The sequence below is a fragment of the Sapajus apella genome, unplaced genomic scaffold (assembly GCF_009761245.1).
Source record: "Sapajus apella isolate SASKATOON/1434 unplaced genomic scaffold, GSC_monkey_1.0 scaffold7, whole genome shotgun sequence".
In the NCBI taxonomy this organism is placed as follows: domain Eukaryota; kingdom Metazoa; phylum Chordata; class Mammalia; order Primates; family Cebidae; genus Sapajus; species Sapajus apella.
Window position 1 is genome coordinate 34,991,035 of NW_022436947.1, and position 18,603 is coordinate 35,009,637.

The 18,603-nt window shown below is 45.1% G+C and overlaps 1 protein-coding gene and 1 long non-coding RNA gene across 12 annotated transcripts in view; both read left to right on the forward strand.

Moving 5' to 3' along the window:
* The window catches only part of ATXN7L1 (ataxin 7 like 1), a 268,063-nt gene that overhangs the window by 30,385 nt on the left and 219,075 nt on the right, over positions 1-18,603 (forward strand). Inside the window, exon 1 of one of the 11 annotated variants that reach the window (XR_004268348.1) lies at positions 679-7,212. The exons of the other annotated variants lie outside the window; for them this stretch is intronic. The gene's annotated coding sequence lies outside the window, so the exon portion shown is untranslated. Of the gene's footprint in view, positions 1-678; positions 7,213-18,603 lie in introns of those variants that run through there. 11 annotated transcript variants of the gene reach the window in all.
* Positions 10,293-16,633, forward strand: LOC116550347. The gene is made up of 2 exons (XR_004268353.1): positions 10,293-10,331; positions 11,489-16,633. It is a non-coding gene; the product is annotated as an uncharacterized LOC116550347 (long non-coding RNA).

The window sequence follows — 18,603 nt, forward strand, 5'->3', positions numbered from 1 at the left end:
GTCAACTGTATTTCTAGTTTCTTTTTTTTTCTTTTTTTTTTTTGAGACGGAGTTTCACTCATGTTACCCAGGCTGGAGTGCAATGATAAGATCTCGGCTCACTGCAACCTCCGCCTCCTGGGTTCAGGCAATTCTCCTGCCTCAGCCTCCTGAGTAGCTGGGATCACAGGCAAGCACCACCATGCCCAGCTAATTTTTTTGTATTTTTAGTAGAGACGGGGTTTCACCGTGTTGACCAGGATGGTCTCGATCTCTTGACCTCGCGACCCACCCGCCTCGGCCTCCCAAAGTGCTGGGATTACAGGCTTGAGCCACCGCGCCCGGCCTTGTATTTCTAGTTTCTATGTACGAGTCTTGCATCTCTCTGGTTAAACTATTAGTAAGTATTTTATTTTTTTATATTATTGTAAATGAAATTGTTTTCCCAGTTTTACTTCATGATTGTCCATTGGAAGTATGTAGAAATACAACTGATTCTTTTTTTGAGACAGAGTTTTTGTTCTGTCTCCCATGCTGGAGTACAGTGGTGTGATCTTGGCTCACTGCAACCTCTGCCTCCCAGGTTCAAGGAATTCTCCTGCCTTAGGCTCCTGAGTAGCTGGGATTACAGGCACCCACCACCATGCCCAGCTAATTTTTGTATTTTTAGTAGAGACAGGGTTTCACCATGTCGGCCAGGCAGGTCTCAAACTCCTGACCTCAGGTGATCTGCCCACCTCAGCCCCTCAAAGTGCTGGGATTACAGGCGTAAGTCACCACACCCAGCCCACAGCTGATTCTTATATATGTTCTTTTATTCTGCAACCTTGTTAAACTTGTTAGCTCTCATAGTTTTCTTTGTGTGTATTTATTCCTTAGGGCTTTCTAAGGTCATGTCATCTGCAGATAGATCTGAATGCATTTTATTTCTTTTTCTTGCCTAATTGCTCTGGCTAGAACCTTCAGTATAATATTGAGTGCTAGTGGTAAGAGTGGACATACTTGTCTTATTCCTGATCTTGGGGAATAGCATTAAATCTTTCAGTATTAAGTATGATATGGGCTTTTCATAAATACTCTTTATGAAGTTGAAGAAGTTTCCTTCTACTCCTGTTGGTTGAGTGTTTGTATTAAGAAGGGGATTGGATTTTGTCAAATGCAGCATTTTCTGTGTCCATTGAGATGATAATATGGTTTTGCCCTTTATTATGTTAATATGGTATATTATATGAATTGAGTTTCATGTGTCGAACCACTCTTGTGTTGCTGGGATAAAGTCCACCTGTTTGTGGTATATAATCCCTTTCATGTATGGCTGAATTTGATTTGCTAGTATCTTGTTGGGGATTTTTATGTCTATATTCAGAAGGGATTTGATCTTTAGTTTTCCTAAGATGTCTTCGTCTGGTAAGGTAACACTAGCTTCATGGAGCTGGAGAGTGTTCCTTGTGACTCAGTCTTGACCAATGGAATATGGCAGAATATGACACAGGAGGTTGGGTCACAGGGCCCTTGCAACTTCTGCCTGCATTTCTTTGGAAACTCACTGTCGGGATGCTTATTGTTAGATCCAGCTACCAGGCTATAAGAAGTGCAGGACATTTGGGGTGGAGGCCCTCCAGTCAACATCCCTAGCTGACAGCAAGCATCAGATGCCAGCCATGTGAATGGGCCATCTTGGACATCCCGCTCAGTAGATGTACATACAGATACTATTGTAGCTTCAACTGACGTCCGATCGTAAGGGAAAACTGCACAGCTGAGTTTAGTCAATCCATTGAACTGTGAGAGTTAATAACAAATTGTGGTTTTAAACCACAGCGTTTTGGGGTAGATTTATTACATAGTAATAGAGCAGGAATCCATTGGCTGCAGCCATCCCTGGCCCATACCTTTCTACAGAATTGTGGAAGCATGCAATGGTGTTTTCTTTTCTCCTGTCTCTTGAAAAGGCCCTGAAAAATGAAATGGCCAGAAGGCAGCATTGAAAAGAAGAGGGAGCCTGGGTCTTGGAACACCCAAGCCTAGGTAACCAGTGGCCTATTTTCCAAAAGGTGCTTGCCTAGCTGTACTCTGCCTCTGCTCTTAGCAGAGTGAATCAAAGGCTCACAGGGCTCACACATCAGTCAGCCTTCAGCCACTTTGCTGCCCCTGTACCACAGGAGGGTTTTGCTTCTTTGAGTGCCCAGACCTGCCATTGGCTGGCATTTGGAGCCATCTGCTCACTTAGTTTCCTAAATGGATCTGTCATGTGGCATTTATCCTTAATTCCCAGGGTTTTCTCAGACCTGCAATTGGTCTGTAAGCTGAGCATCTCAGACCATCTTGCTAATCCCACCTTCGAGCCTGTGGACAAAGCTGGACTGCCATTCTAAAGACAGATATGACCTAATAACCAGAGAAGCAGAACCGGGGTGGGCCCCAGGTAGATGTGGAAGCTTTTGTGAGCCGGTGCAGCCTTCCCAAATCCCACCCTAACCTTGGGGCCACAGTTTGCTTGCTGCACGTAAGAACTAACCAAAGGACTCTGTGTGTTGGATATTCAGTTTCCCTGCTGCACTCTCTAGGTGCATCAGCTTGGTGTGTCTGCACCAAGCTTACTCCTTCATTTTAAGAAAAAAATGCCGAAGATTTTGTATCTTTTATTTCAATTTCCATAATATCAAGAACCTAAAGATGTACTGTACATGAAAACAGGCTCAATATCATCAGTTGTTAGGGAAATGCAAATCAAAACCCCAAGAGACACCACATCACATCCACTAGGATGACTATAATAATACATATTTTTTAAATTAGAAAGGAAAATTACAAGTGTTGGTGAGGATTGTGGAGAAACTGAAACCCTTACACACTGGTGTTGGGAACGTAAAATGGCACAGCCACTGTGGAAAGTTCCTCAAAAGATTAGGCATAGAGTCATGGTATGATCCAGCAATTCCACTCCTAGATATATACCTAAGGTCACACAGAAACTTGTACACCAGTGTTCAGAGCAGCACTATTCACAACAGCCAAAAGGCAGAGCTAACCAAATGTGCATCAAATGGTAAATGGATAAATAGAATGTAATATATCCTACAATGAAAACTGTTCAGCCAGAAAAAGGCATGAAATATTGATACCTGCTATAATATGGGCGAACCTTGAAAACATTATGTTAAGTGAAAGAAAGAAGCAAAGGACCATATATTGGATGAGTCCATACCTATGAAACGTTCAGAATAGGGCAATCCTTAGAGAGGAAATAGATTGGTGGTTGCCAGAGGCTGGGCAAAAAAGGGCATTGAGAAGTCTGAGGTTTCTCTTTGGGGTAGGAAAAATAATCTCAAATTAGATAGTGGTAGTAGCTGCACAATATTGCGGATCGCACATTGGAGTGTACACTTTGGAATGTTTAAAATAATGAATTTTGTGTTCTATGAATTTTACCTCAATAAAAAATTTTCCAAAAAAAAAACCAAACCCTTCTACTTTAATGGTTATTGCTGTAAGGTGACAATATATGTTGTTTGCCATGTAAAGGGCCTTTCCCAGTCAAGAAGCAGGACTAGCCAGAGAATAGGTGCTTCCCAGAGTGGCTTGACGGGGCATGAAGAGTATGGTCTGGGAGCCAAAGAATTCTAGTTCTCCATCTCACATTCCAGCCGGGCAACTTCGGGCAAGTTCCTCAGCCTGGAGCACTCTGTTTAAGTCTTCTAAATTGCAGATCTATCTCTAAAAATGCCTATAAAGTGCCCACTATGCACTAGGCATTAGTCCACTAGTCCCTGCTTATCCACGAGGGATACAGTTCCAAGACCCCCAGTGGATGTCTGAATCCACAGAGAGTACTAAACCCGGTGTCTACTGTTTTTGCCTATGCATAGATAAATACCTGTGATAGTTTAATTTTTAAATGAGGCACAGTAAGAGATTAACAATAATAACTAGTAACAAAATGGAGCAATTATAACAATATGCCAGCATCGCTACTCTTGTGCTTTGGAGCCGTTGTTCAGAAAAGTAAGGATTACTTGAATGCAAGCACCAAGATGCCACAGCCTTCCATCGGGTGACTGAGACGGCTACTGAGTGACTGATAGGCAGGTGGCATGGACAATGTGGGCACGCTGGGCAAAGGGATGATTCATATCTCAGGTGGGATGGAGCGGACGGTATGAGATTTCATCAGGCTTCTCTTAACAGTGCGCAATTTAAAACCTATGAAGTGTTTGCTTCTGGGATTTTCCACTTAATATTTTTGGACCATGATTGGCTGCATGTAACTAAAACTGTGGAGAATGAAACCATGGATAAGTGAGGACTCGTATATTTGTTCCGTTTTTCAGCTGGAGAAAATGAGGCACAAGGAAATAGAGTACTTGTCCAAAAGGAGACAGCCAGCGAGAGGCCGAGCAGCGTTCCACAGCAGGCATTTCTGCTGCAGAACCTGTGGTCTCACGCTCTGCTCCATGTGGCCTTCTAGGAGTGCCTGACCTCCCTACCTCCCATGGCGCTGTGGGATCCAGTGCCATTAGACACAGGGAAACTGTCTTATAAACATAAACACTGTGCAGCACACACAAGGCTCAGTGTTGCTCCTGTCTCAGATATTAGCAATGAGAGTTACAAAAAAAACACCTGGAGCTCATCTGCCCAAGTGGTTAGTCCTGGCCTTACCCAAAATGCATTCCTTCTGGAGTTCACCAAGGACATTAGGATTGCCTTATGTCCAGATTTCTCTGGACACAGGAACATGTCCCTATAAGGCTTCTGAGAGGACCCTGAGATTGCCATCACTCCTTGGGGCCCGAACTTGGGGGCAAAGGAAAACCAGATGGATCCCGGAATTCCTGGCACCAGCTGGGGCAGGTGAACATGGGAGGGGGTGCTAACGTCTGGTAAGTTATGTTTTTTGTATTTAGAAGGGGGCCTGTAGACAGAATCAAGTGGGAAGTATATCCCATTTCCTTTTTGAGACTTCTGGTCCTGGAGCCGGTGGAGATGCAGGGGTTGGTTAGGGAGATTCCCTGGCCCAGCATTTGACAGCTGCGTTGGAAACTCTCGGGGGCAGTATGTATGATCTGGAGAGAATATAACAGAGCTGGGAGCCAGGGTGTTGCTCAGATTCTGGCACTGGTGAATCTGAGAATCAGGAAGATTCAGAAAATGTGGCAGAAGAGCTGGTGTGTTGGCAGCCTGGACTCTGACACATTGAAGGCCCCAGGCTTTTGGCCCCAGGCAGGCATCAGTCCCTGCTACTGCAGCCCTGTGTCTCCACCCTGAAGCACTTCTTCTCTGGCTCCTCCTCTTCCCCACGGTGGCAGGCTGTCCACGCCTGCATTCTCTAGGGCCTTCACAGCAGCCTCTTGACTGGGCTTTTCCTGGTTTCTGCCTCTCCAGTCCAGCTTTACCGTCTCCAGTGTGACGCTTCCGAAACTCAGGTCAGATTGTCACTCTGCTCCTCGACTCATGTCAGTGGGTCCCTGGGGTCTGCTGAGTGAAGTTGGCATATAGCCCCTCACCGTGGCCCTTGTGGGTCCTCCCAGCCCCAGCCACTGCCCCCCAGCAGAGTCCCTGTGTTCTCCGCAGACCACTCACCCTCTCCTGTCACTCCTCGGTTCCTGACTGCAGCCTGGGTCCACCTGGCAGCTTCCTACTCATCCATTAGGGCCCAACTCAAATGAGGTTTCCCTGACACCACCCAACCCTCAGGCCCTTGCAGAATTAGCCAAGTCTTCATCTGTTTACATAGCACATTTCAGGTGTTTCTGTTACAGCATATAATAATATCGTATTATATCTTATTTCACCTGTCCTGTTTCTGGTGGGCTCTGGGTTCATTTAGCACAGACCCTATGCCTCATTTATATTCCTCTTTCCCTTGCCTGGCACACAGTAGGTGTTCAGTACGTGTATTTTCCCATGAGTGTTCATGGGATCTCTGAGTGCAACAAAGTATAAACTGCTTAGTCCTTTCTGCCCTGCGTATGAGGCTGGACCTAAGGCTATCATCCCTGGTGGTGTGTTTAAAGTTCTTCCCTCTCCTCTGGGTATCCTGAGCAGAGATGCAGGGAGAAAGGGGAGAAGACTCATCTCATCTCACCTTGAGCTCTAACTGCCATTCAGACACCCCAGACGGACCATTCAGTGTAGGCTGAATGGCCAGACAGGCTCCTACGTGCTAATCAGGTACCATCTTGAACCCAGTCCAAATGGGGAAGCTGTCAGTATTTACACCCATGTGCCCAGCAAACTGGGAGTGAGGGAAGTAAAGCGTGCCTGGGGCTGAGGCATGGAAAGCCCAGGGTTGGATCTGGAGTGTTTAGGCCAGGGAGAAATGCCAAACCATCAGGCAATCATCTTCCACATTCAAGTTTTGATTTTCATTTTAAGTGCACAAAATCCACAATCTTTTTTTTTTTTTTTAATGCAGCAGCAACAGCTTCCTAAAAATGTGTCTCAGCTGAGCCGTTGTCCATAACAGCATGCCATTTGGCCTTTGTAAAAGGAAAAACCTCTGTATTTGTATCTAGAACACCCACAGCTTAGTGTGTCAGATGCTGCTGGCTAGTTTGATTGGTTGCCTTGCGTGGGTGGCTTCCCGCGGGGGCTGGCTTCCCTAAAGTTGAGTGGGCAGTCCCAAGAGTTCTTCAGTCATTTCTGCCTAACCCGAGGAATGCCAGGTTTAAGCAGAGATGAGGCTTCGTGAAGGAATGGATTCCTTTGCTTTTCTGTGGGGAGTGACTGAGGTTCCTAGAGTCTTCCTCGTGAGTGAAAAGGAAGTAGAGGTGTGTTCCAGCCAACTCTTCAGATGAGGCAAGTGGATTGATAATGGCGCATTCCTAGATTCCCAGAGACCTGGCTGGCGGGCTGCCCAGTGATCCGGAAGTTCGGGTCATCTCCACGTTGCTCTGGGCCCTGGCTCGGGTGCCAGACGCGGAGAGTAATTAGAAGGGAGTGGAACAATCGGGGAAGATGATGTTTGCCAGCCACAGGCCGTTTTTATTGTCCCCGCGGGTTGGACACCGGGCTGAACCAGGTAGGACGGAGATCAGTTTTATTATCGTCTTTCGGCCCCTTCTCCTCCTGGCTGGAATTTCACAGAAGCTAACCAATCTCTGCACAGGCGACTCCTCTTGTATCAAAAGGCTGAAATCCCTGGGGGTGTGGCCTACGCGGCAGCTGTTTCTCTCCTGATTTCCAAGGATAATGTCAAGTGCCTCCGAGTGTGTGAAATTCTGGCTGAAAGTGAATGATTGAAATGCTTTTTCCATTAAACCGTCTCCCTTTTCTTATAGGTGTTTTCCTAACAACCCTTATGCAGATAGCTCTGAAAAGTAGGAAATGGTAAGATGTCGAGTGTCTTCAGCTCCTGGCAGCCTGCTCTGCTGAAGCCTTCTGATTTTCCTCCAAAAAAAAGAAAGAACGACAGGCAGACCACCAGCCCTCTGTGTGGCACTGGGCAGACACAGCTGGGAGGCCTGTGTCGTTTTCTTGTCTGCTTTTTGGAGGGCAGGATTATGTTAGAACACTGAGCCATTATGGGTCTCTAGGATCACATATTGCGCTTTATTGTCTACACAGCCAATGTAAGTTATTGATTTGCAAATGGGAAGCATTCCTTTCCAACTCTCTTGAAGGAGGCTGGAGGGAAGCTATTTTCCGAGGGAGAAGACTTGGTTCATTCTTTGCAAAACATTTCCTGTGCAGCCCGATTCCTGCTTTTAGGACCTGCGCCATCGTCAGCGAGCGCACATGTGTGGTGTTCATTCACGAGGGAGGCAGGCATTTGGCAATCGTCCCCAGGGGTCCAGAGTGCCACTTGTTGCACGGAGGCCTCCGCTGTTGGCATCGGGCTCGCCATGTGAGTGGAGAAGGGTGGCCAGGGACGTGCTCCATGGCTGAGTCCGCCCTCCACGGGGACAGTAAAGCGGGGCCCAGGGAGCCCTCCCGTCCCTGCTGGCTTTTGCTGCTCCTTATTCTTACATCCGCCTCCTTCTCAGCTCTTCCTTCACTGATCATATGTGGATTCCGGCAATGATGCAGCTTTGCCAAGTGAATCTTTTCACTGGCGCCCTCTCATTGGTGCCGTTGACGGGAGGTAGTGTCATGGTGCTGTTCACCCCTTCTGAAAACAGCCAGGTAGTGTATCCCTCCAATCCTTCATTTTTCACTGATTCTAAGATTCCTATTTTATTCACATTTTAATAGCTCCAAAGTGGAGATGCATTTGAAATTCCATGTTGTGTCATTGTTTGGTAGTTTGGTTTCCTGTTTCTCACTAGTAGATAAAATAATGGAGCATCTTATGGCATTGTAGATTCAAAGAAGTAGGAAGGAATCAGAAGGCCAGTGGTCTGATGACTATAATATAGTTGGGATATTTGTCCCCACTCAGATCTCATGTTAAAATGTAATCCTCAGTGTTGGAGTTGGGGCCTGGTGGGAGGTATCTGGGTCATGGGGGTGGATCCCTCATGAATGGCTAGAGCCATCCCCTTGGTGATAAGTGAGCTCTCACTCTGAGTTCACATGAGTAAAAGTGTGTGGCACCTCCTCCCACACTCTCACTTTGGCTTCCCCTTCACCTTCTGCCATGAGCAAAAGCTCCCTGAGGCCTCCCCAGAAGCCCATGCTTCCATCTCCTGGGTTCAAGCGATTCTCCTGCCTCAGCCTCCCAAGTAAGTGGGATTATAGGCGCATGCCACCACACCCAGCAAATTTTTGTATTTTCAGTAAAGTAGGGGTTTCACCATTTTGGCCACGCTGGTCTCGAACTCTTGACCTCAGGTGATCTGTCTTGGCCTCCCAAAAGTGCTGGGATTACAGGCTTGAACCACCACACTCGGCCTAAACCTATTTTCTTATAAATTACCCAGCCTTGGATAGGTATTTATAGCAGTGCAAGAACAGCCTAACACAGACTGCTTTCAAGATGATTTCAAATCCCGAGATGTCCTTTGAGACTCTGTTCAGGGCCAGGTGCTATGGAGTAGGCAGATGTGTGGAGGGCGCCACCTGCCCTGATGTCTCCCAGTTCCAACGCTTTCTTCTGGGGACCCTTATGCCACCTGATAGTGTTTGCCATCTGTCCCTGGCAATTTACTTCTCCTTCCCTACTTCTCTGGAAACATCACCCTCAGCTGGGAGCTTGTTGCCCTACCATTTTAAATGTTGGCATCCTATTTTCTCCCTAATCACTCTCTCCTGGGCTTTTAACACTTTCATCTCATTTCTTAGGTGGTTTTCTGATCTTTGGGTCATTTTGGTTGTTTGGGTGACCCTGAAGCTCTTGTGTGGTTCAGAGACTTACATTCTCAAGTGTCCAGGTATAAGAGGACTTTCAGCTAAATAGACATTTTCTCTTCAACATGATAAAAACCTCCATGTTCTGTGGAGTAGGCATATTCCCTTCACTGCGATTGTTTGCGGTTCCCATGGGTTTCGTCTCTGGTCCCCCATAACCTAGCGCCATCCCATGCTCCTTCTCCCCCCGCCTTCCAGGTTTGGGGCATTGCCTCTCTTGGCTGTCAGTGTTCTTTTAATTTTGGCTGGGGTTGCAGCGCATGCCAGCTGCTTCTTCCCTGGGTAAATTGGATCATTTCACCTCGGAGCAAGCTTGTTCTTACATTTTCTGAAGACCTCTTTCCCCTCACTTTTTATCCCTTAGCTGATTTCCTCAGAAAGTTCTGAGGTTTTTTCCCCCTTGGTATTCTTCCTCTAAAAAAAAAAAAAAAGAAAGAAAGAAAGAAAAAGAAAGGTGCCACTAGTCAAACTTCCCAAGAAAATTTCTTTTTTAGAAAAATTTCTGCCTCTGTCACCAGTCTTGTGAAAGTCCCTTTGGTATTTCAGTTATTAATAGCGTTTCTCTATCCTTTAAGAAGATGGGATTTATTTTGGTTTTATGAAGGGTCAGAAAAGCTCTTGTTGGCCAGAAGAGAAACTGTCTTCATTGTATAGGGAAATATGTTCCAAGCTCCAAACCACAACTTACAAATGAACTTTTGGACTAAGACCAGTGTGTAAAGTGAGGAGTCCGTCTCTACCAAGCTCTGAAATGGAAATGCTGGTATGCTGGAGTTCAGGCTAAGACTCACGCGCTGACCTCAAGTGAGTGCTCTGCAAGAGCCCACCAACTTGGGACCCTTGACCTCTGGAAAACTTTTTTAAATTAATTATACAATTAAGGCTGGGCACTGTGGCTCATACCTATAATCCCAGCACTTTGGGCAGCTGAGTCGGGCAGGTCCCTTGAGTCCAGGAGTTCAAGACCAGCCTGGGCAACATGGCAAAAACCCGTCTCTACAAAAAGTACAAAAATTAGCCCAGCATGGTGGCATGCGCCTGTAGTCCCAGCTACTCAGGAGGTTGAGGTGGGAGGTTCACCTGAACCCGGGATGCGGAGGTTACAGAGTTATGCTTGCACCACTGCACTCCAGCCTGGGTGACAGAGTGAGACCCAGTCTCAAAAAAAAAGTTACACAATTATAAATTATTGTTAAAAAACCAGAGCATCCAGCGGGGCATGGAGTAAAGAAAGTGAAGCCCCCTCCTGTGCCCTGTGCAGGCCTCGGGTACCATGCTTCCCTTAGTATCCATCTCAAGCACCTCTCCCCCAGCATTCATGCAGCTTGACCTCATTTTGTTTAGGGGTCACAAGAGTGTTCCCCTGTTTTGGTTCAACCAAAATCCATTCATTGAGGCCCAGAGACCACCTTTAGCCCCGGGAAAACAATTGGCCCTGGGTTCCCATTGGGCATCTGAAAGACCCTGGGTTTTGGCTGCCAGATTGCCTGCCGTCTGCAGCCCTCTCGTCTCCTCTCCTCTCCATCACACAAAGGCAGCCTCAAATTTCTTGTGAAGAAGAGTACCTCTCCCCATTCTCAGCAGTGCAGCAGGACTCGTTCTGGTCATGTGTTCTCTGGATGTTACTGAAGTTATTTTTCTGTGAGCCTACAGTGTACATGACAGTACGCTCAGCCCAGAGAGGGAGGCAGAGCAAAGCAGTTGATCTCTCTCAAGAAGCTTACAGACTCATCAGAAGATAAGAATATGCCCATTCAATAGCCACCCTTTATGAAGCAAGGCAGGTATGCGTATCAGGTTTCTAAAATGTTACGATGTTTGACCTTTGCATTTCTGGGCATATAAACTGAGTAAATAAACATACTTATGCACACAGATTTGTATATAAGAATTTTAATTACTCTGTTGTTGATAAAAATGAAAGATTGAAGGTGGCCTCTAGGTCCAAAGTTAGGAGACTGGTTAAGTGAGTTGTGATATATCCATTCAGTGGCTTACTAGACAGCTGTGTGAAACTAAGCTTTCAAAGTCAATCATGAGGCTGGGCGCAGTGGCCCACGCCTGTAATCCCAGCACTTTGGGAGGCTGAGGCAGGTGGATCATCTGAGGTCAGGAGTTTGAGATCAGCCTGGGCAACATGGTGAAACCCCGTCTCTACTAAAAATACAAAATTAGCCGGGCATGGTGACACATGCCTGTGATCCCAGCTACTTGGGAGGCTGAGGCAGGAGAATTGCTTGAACCCAGGAGGGAGAGGTTGCAGTGAGCTGAGATCACACCACTACACTCCAGCCTGAGCAATAGCGTGAGACTTGGTCTCAAAAATAAATACATAAAGACATTATGACATGGGAAAATACCATAAAATATTCAGCAAACCATGTTGGATATACTGATTGTAATCAATATGATCTGAATTAATTTTTCCCAACATTTTATAAAAATGTTCAACATATAGTTGAAAGGATTTTGCAGTGAAATCTTCCTTGTGACTACCACTGGCTGTACCATTACCATTTTATTATATTTGCTTTATCATCTGTCCCTCCCCCTCTTCATCCAATAATGCATGTGATTTTTTAATGCATTTTAAAGTAAATTTCAGGCATCAGCACACTTTCCCCTTGACATTCCAGCATGCATATCATTAACTAGTGTTCACTATTTGGTTGGTTTTTTTCTTTTGAGGAAAAAATTACACACAGTGAAATGTACATTCATTAAATGTACCTTCTCTGAGTTTTGACAAATGCATACTCTCATGAAACCAGAATCGCTATTAAGATACAGAACATTACCAATTATTTTTACTACTAAGCACACATACTTATTTGTATATGCCTATACCTGTGCAGTGGGATTCCAAGGCTGATTTTATTTTCTTCACTGTATTATTCTTTACTTTGTAAATGGTGTGAGTGAGTACATCTATTTGTTCTTTTATTTAACAGGTATTCATTTATCATGGAGAGTGTGTGCCAGGCTCTGCCCTAAATACAGGGGCTCCAGGGGTTGACAGGACTGCAGAATTCCCTGCCTTTATGGCACCTATAATCTAGTAGTGAGTGGCAAGGTGAGTGAACAAAAGATAATGCCGCAGTGAGATAGTGAGTGAGGGGCTGTGCGTGAGGCTGAATGATTTGAGGAAAGAGCCATTGAGGGTCAGGAGAGTCTCAGGGGGCCTGGGGACCGGCAGGAAGAAGGACCTTGAGGCAGGAGGGGGAATGCGACAGGATGGGAGGTCAGAGGGGGAGGAACAAGCCAAGCCATACAGCGCCTTGTAGGTGATATGAGGAGTAAGGACTTTATCCTGGTGTGGAGAGAAGCCGTTAGAGGGTTTTAATCAGGGGAGTGACTCGATCCGATTTCTGTTTTGAAAAGCTCGGCTCTGTGGAGAATCTGCTCTTCTGGGTAAAGGTAGAAGCGCGGAAGTCAGAAAGGGAGGCTTGTGCTGGGGTGGCAATGTGGTTAGCAGCTGTGAGGGTAGAGCTGGCGCTGCTTCCTGAGGGATTAAAGGTGGGATGTGGGCGAGAGAGGGGTCTAGGAAGATTTTCTTTGTCTAAGCATCTGGGTGAATGATGGTGGTCTAACTGCGATGGGCAGACTTGTGTAAGAAGCAGGCTCTGGGGAGGAGAGAAATCAGGAGTTCCGTTTTAGACATGTTGGGTGCAATGTGAAAACTTCACCTTTCAAACCTTTGCGTGGCGAAGTCAGGCAGGCAGCGGCTGGGTGAGCGCTGGAGGAAGGGGAGCGCTCACCAAACTACTCCACCTTGTTGGTGCACAAAAGGTGCAGGGCCATCTGCAACCACCTTGGGGGCAGATGTGGTTTGGAATTCAGAATTATTCAAACTTTGGAAAGGTAATCGATTAACCCTCACCGAGGTCTGGGGCGTCACCTGTCATCAAACACAGAAGGTATTTCTGTAGCAAATTATAGTCTTCACACTTAAACAGATTAATAAAGACTAGAAATAGCCTCACATCGGTTCAGGTCAGGTGTTGTTATGAAGGCAGTTTTGTCACCAAATTAGGTAAAACTTGGTTTCAGAGCTTTTGAGTTTCTGAATTTCAGAAAATTAGCAATCCCCTCTCTAGTCTCAATTTCTACTCCCCAAACGCAAATACTTTGCAAAAATTTTTCACTGCTCTTTTCTATTTACTTCTGTAATGTAAAGTAAGTGGGCTTTCCTGCCGTCTCTAGATTCTTAAAAGCTTTATACTATCTACTAACTTGCTACCATGGAAAGTGAGGGCTTATTTTTTTGATAGGCCCTCTGCACTGCGCACCCCTCCTCCATCCAGCCTTCCAACATAGTCAAATGGCCATTTTTCACTAAATCAGCATTGGAGGCTTATATTATTATGACCATGTGAGTATTATTCACAGCTGAACCACCTGCCCTACTATTATTACATGTCCTTCCTTAAACAACTCTGATTTCTTCAGTCTTTTGCAGCAAAGAAGCAAAGGATATCAGGGTATAAGGTAATACAGAGTTCCCAACAAGCTTCCCATGCATACCCAGCCCTTCCCACATCCCTGTTCTTGAGGGTAGCCTTTCTGGACTTTGGGAACTAAAATCAGCCTGTGTCTCTGCCCGCCACTCCACCCCATCCACTGGCTGTGTTCAACTAAGTCATTTACCATTTGTCCAACTGCTCTGCAGCAGCCTCCAGAATGTTACTGGCATCTTGGGTCTACTCTCATCTCCTATATTGTCGGACGATCACATTGTTCTGGTAGTTTATGCCTTTTTAAAATTAAATTTACTATCATTCTTTGTGGGGCTTCAGGAGAGAGTAGAGATAGACATAGTTTATCAACCTGCCACGTTTAACGAAAAGCATCCCAGACCACTGTTCATACTTCCTGGGCCATGACCTTTTCATAGCAGGTGTCAGCAGATGTTCCTTATGTAATGATTTTGTCCACCTGTTGCCCAGCTCAGCCCACAGAGTTGGAAATTGGAAATTTGGAAGCGCTGTTACAACAAATTGCTTTCTAGGCATTTGAAATCTCCCAGGGTTTTCCCAGAGCAATTTAGGAGACCTCCTGAATGAGCCTAATGTGCTTTCAGCCTTTCTTACTACAATGAAGAGACTACATGGCATTTGTATTTATTCAGCTATTTTGAAGTAGAATTCTTCATGCAGCCGGGGTAGCATAAAGGGCAGGCATTGGTCAGGCAGGCTGGAGCTTGGTCACCAATGAGTGTGTGTACTGCACAGCTTACTTTTGCTCTCTGGGCCTCAGTCACCCCATCTATGGTATAGGTGGACTGGGGCACCTCATTCTCCATACTTGACACAGAGCCCTCTGTATAAAACACAAATAGAGGAACTGTTCTGGTTGAAGAAGAGGCAGATGCCCCCAGAGTGAACCGAGATACTTCCGAGCCATCCCAGGGCTCCTGGGAATATACATTGAGAAGCACTGGACTTGAAGATGTCTCTAAAGTCTCAATTGGACAGCTCTGGGAACCTTGCCTTTTAAAAGGTTTACTGCTCTGCAGAAATAAAATACTCTTTGCAGCTGGGGTCCCAGGACGTGCAGCCCCTGCCTGGCTCTGGTGCCACTGGACCTGACACGGCATGGCAGGCACTGTCCTCATCTCCCTTTCCTGGTGCAGAAGCGGAAGCGGGAATGTTGGCTCTAGCTGCCTCTTAGCAAAGGCACGGATTTGTTGATTTATGGGTTAAGAGCCCTGGGATTGGAGTCCTCCCGACACAGTCTCTGTAAGAATACGGGAATTTGTTTTCCCACATCATTTGCTTTTGATTTAGTGTTTTGATGTGGGGCTGCCTTATGACTCAGATGTTATCTTCCACTGCCAAATCACACGTTAGGTGTGTATAACATTTCCTACACAGTGACATCTTATCCTCTTCCAGACATCAGTGGCCATACTCCACACCCGCCATGGGGCAGGGCAGGGAGGGAGGGGGAATTAAACAACTTTTCTACTCACAAATCAAGACATGTCACAGGGATGGGGCAGTGGTTTTCAAAATCGTTATCTTTGTTGTTGACGTTGTTGTTTGAAGGAGAGAATCATTTTCCAAAGAAAATCTTAAGCCAAGGCCCAATCAGCATAACAGGTAAACATGGAACCCCTGCTCAAGTTGAAGAGTAGAATGAAGTGGAATAGAGACTCCAGCCCCTCTTCCAGCTCGCCATAGAGGCTTCAGTTATAGGGACAGACTCCCAGGTCATTTCTAGATCTACCTCCTATACTTGACGTGACTTAGTAGGATAAGTGACTGAACCTCCCAGGGCCTCCTTGTCCTCATCTTTAAAATGGGGCTGTTGGGGGAAGGGATAACATCTACGACCACTAGCTTTGAGTGAGGCACTTGGTGTGTCCCCAGTGACAAGTAATCTTCTTACTGCCTACTTAGAAGCCTTGCTCCAAAAGGAAGCCTTCAGCCTCACAACAGCTTTCCTGCAGGGAATGTTTTAGAAAACCTGATTCGCACAGTTTGCAACAACTACTGTTTTCTTTTCAACCTCTTCTTTCCAGAGAAGGTCCTTGTAAGGTCATAGTAACATCCAGTTGTTAAGAGCTTGTGATTTTGCTTGGAATGTAAACACTACCCTGTCTTTGGCCAGTTGGGAAAGGAAGTTTTATGTTTTCTTCTCTGTCTTTGGAAGTAGCCTTACTTTTGTGAACGCATTTTGATAAGACATACTGAAATCTGTGATTTTGGTTAAGCTGAAGATGGGGACACTGGCAGTAGTATGGATCTTCTCAATGAGTGTATATTTGTGGGTGTTTTGTAGCTGTTAATTACATTAAATAAATTACCATAAAATTGCACCAATATTGTCCCTCCTTCCCCCATGCTGGCCCATAGGAGCTTTCTCTCTGTGTGGGAAATGGCTGTTTTTTCACTTCACTATTTGAGGACTGAGCAGCCTGTCAAATGTATTGATTGCCTTCTCCAAGTTGGAGATTGGGAGCTACATATTTACTTATCTTCCCTAGTGAAAAAGCAAATAAGACTGCTTATCTAGTTTTTAAACTTGCTTTTCATTTACTCTGTCAAAGGCATTATCCCACAAAGACATAATTTGAGAAGTATCTTCATAGAAAATAGCTCTCATTTCATAAGCCATGAATACCCTTGCTGGTGGAACCCATGTATTGCTTCTTTAGAAACTGTCAGTGCTCACTGCTCTCATATCCCTCAGTGAATTATCTAGCTTCCAAACCTGTACTTTTTCTCCCACCAGCTCTTTCTTCCCCTTAAGCTCTGCCTGCAATAAACTGTGGACTGTGTGCATTTAGCTTCAGCCTCTTCTTCTATAAAATGAGAAGAATAATGGTTCCTCCCTCAAAAGCTTTTTGCATGGAAAAAAACATGATATTGCTTACAAAGTGCTTAGTACAGTATTTGGCATAGAGTACATGTTTGATAAACAGTAGTCATTATTTCTCTTTGTTGCCTTTTCTGTTCTCACATTCATAGTCACCCATCTCTCAGGCCATATTTACCTGGTTTATCTGGGACTTTGTTGTATTTTCCTCATCCCATGGGATTAAAAGCAAGCACAGCCCCTTCCCAGGGTGCTCTGTGTGCCTGTTGCCTCCCTGGTTCAAGATCTGCTATGAACAGCTCCAAGCCTGGTGCTTCCTCCAGGTCATTCTTCCCGTTCTTCAGGGATAGGAAGCATTGATGGCACCTGGCGTTCTTCCATATTAACAGGACTCTGCTTGGTTCTGAATACCATGTTCCTTGACTACTTGTGTGGTAAAAATGTAATTTATGCCCTCTAATCCTCAGTCCTAAACTGTGAGCCACATACAAGGAGCCAATATGGCAAGAGCAGTTAGAACCTAGGTTTGGGGCCACACTGCCTGAGGGGTCAGTCCCTGACCCTACCACTTACTACCTGTTTGATTTGGAGCAAGTTATATAACTTTTTTTGTGTCTTGGTTTTCTCATCTATCAAATAGGTATAAAAATTCGGATCTGTATTTCTGAAATCCAAGCCACTCTGAAAACAAAATTGTTGTTTTTTTCCCCTCCTAAGTTTGAGGCACAATCGCTTGGCATCAAAGTCTGCCCTGACCTGACGTATAGCTACTTATTATGTACTTTGTCCAAATTAGTATGATTATTCCTGTGCTTCAGTGGAAAGAAATATTAATGTTTTTGATTATAGGATGCAGCCCCTGACTGCTGGGGTGTTATATATAATGTGTACCATGTGACCTTACTAAAATATGATATATACAATTTGGGAAACCCACTTAGCCCAAGAGCTTTGGATAAGGGATTGTGGATCTGTAATAGCCACTTCATAGGGTTGTTGAAAAGATTAAACAAGATACAGCCATCCTTAGTATACATGGGGAATTGGTTCCAGGACACCCGTGTGTACCAGAACCCGTGCTTACTCACATCCCTCAGTCAGTCTTGCAGAACCCAAATATATGAAAAGTCAGCCTTCTGTGCAGGCGAGTTTCATGTCTCACAAATACTGTATTTTCAACCTCATTTGGTTGAAAACCTTTGGCATATAAGTGAACCCATGCAGTTCAAACCCATAATGTTCAAGGGTTAACTGTATTTTGCATAAAGCTCTTAGAATGGTCTATGGACTGTAAGTGCTCAATACACACTTGCTATGATTCTCTTGAAGACATGAAACAGTACTGTGTCCGTAAGAATGAGCGGTTTATTTTACCACAATAAAAATGTTTGTTCTTTTTTTAAGTGAATGGTTTAAATGTTTAACGAATGATATAAAAATGAATTTTACTGCCTGGATCTAAAGGAAGTGTGCTGTTTCTTTTGGAAGGACTTTCCAAATCCACAAGAGAAGTCAGTTTCAGCAATGATGAGTGTCACTCTGTCAGATTTTGTTCTATACTCTTGACCTAGGGCTTGCTTACGCCAGCAAAGGCAGAGTCCCCATCCTCTCCTTTTCACCCTCACCTTCCATTCTGCATACATCAAACATGGCTTGGAGTAGAATCCAAGGTTGACTCTCTCTGAGATGTTGTGATTCCTGAAAACCTGTAGTTCTGGTGTCCCTGCTGTCTTGCATCTTTTCTGTACCTTTGTCCTCGATGACAAACCCTGTGAGCTCTTCCTTCTATATCCCCCAAAGGTAAAATACTTGTAAGTCTCTTGTAAAATATTACAGCTTCTATCTTTCTCATTGTTTTTCATCCCCAGTCTCAAGCTTTTGCCAAAATCATCTACCATTCGGACTTCTCCACACACGTGTATAAATACCAAGGTCCCATTTCTCCACTCCCCAGCCCTTGTCTCATTTAGACCTGGTCAGGGTCTAATCCTCCTTGTCTGTTTGATTATTATT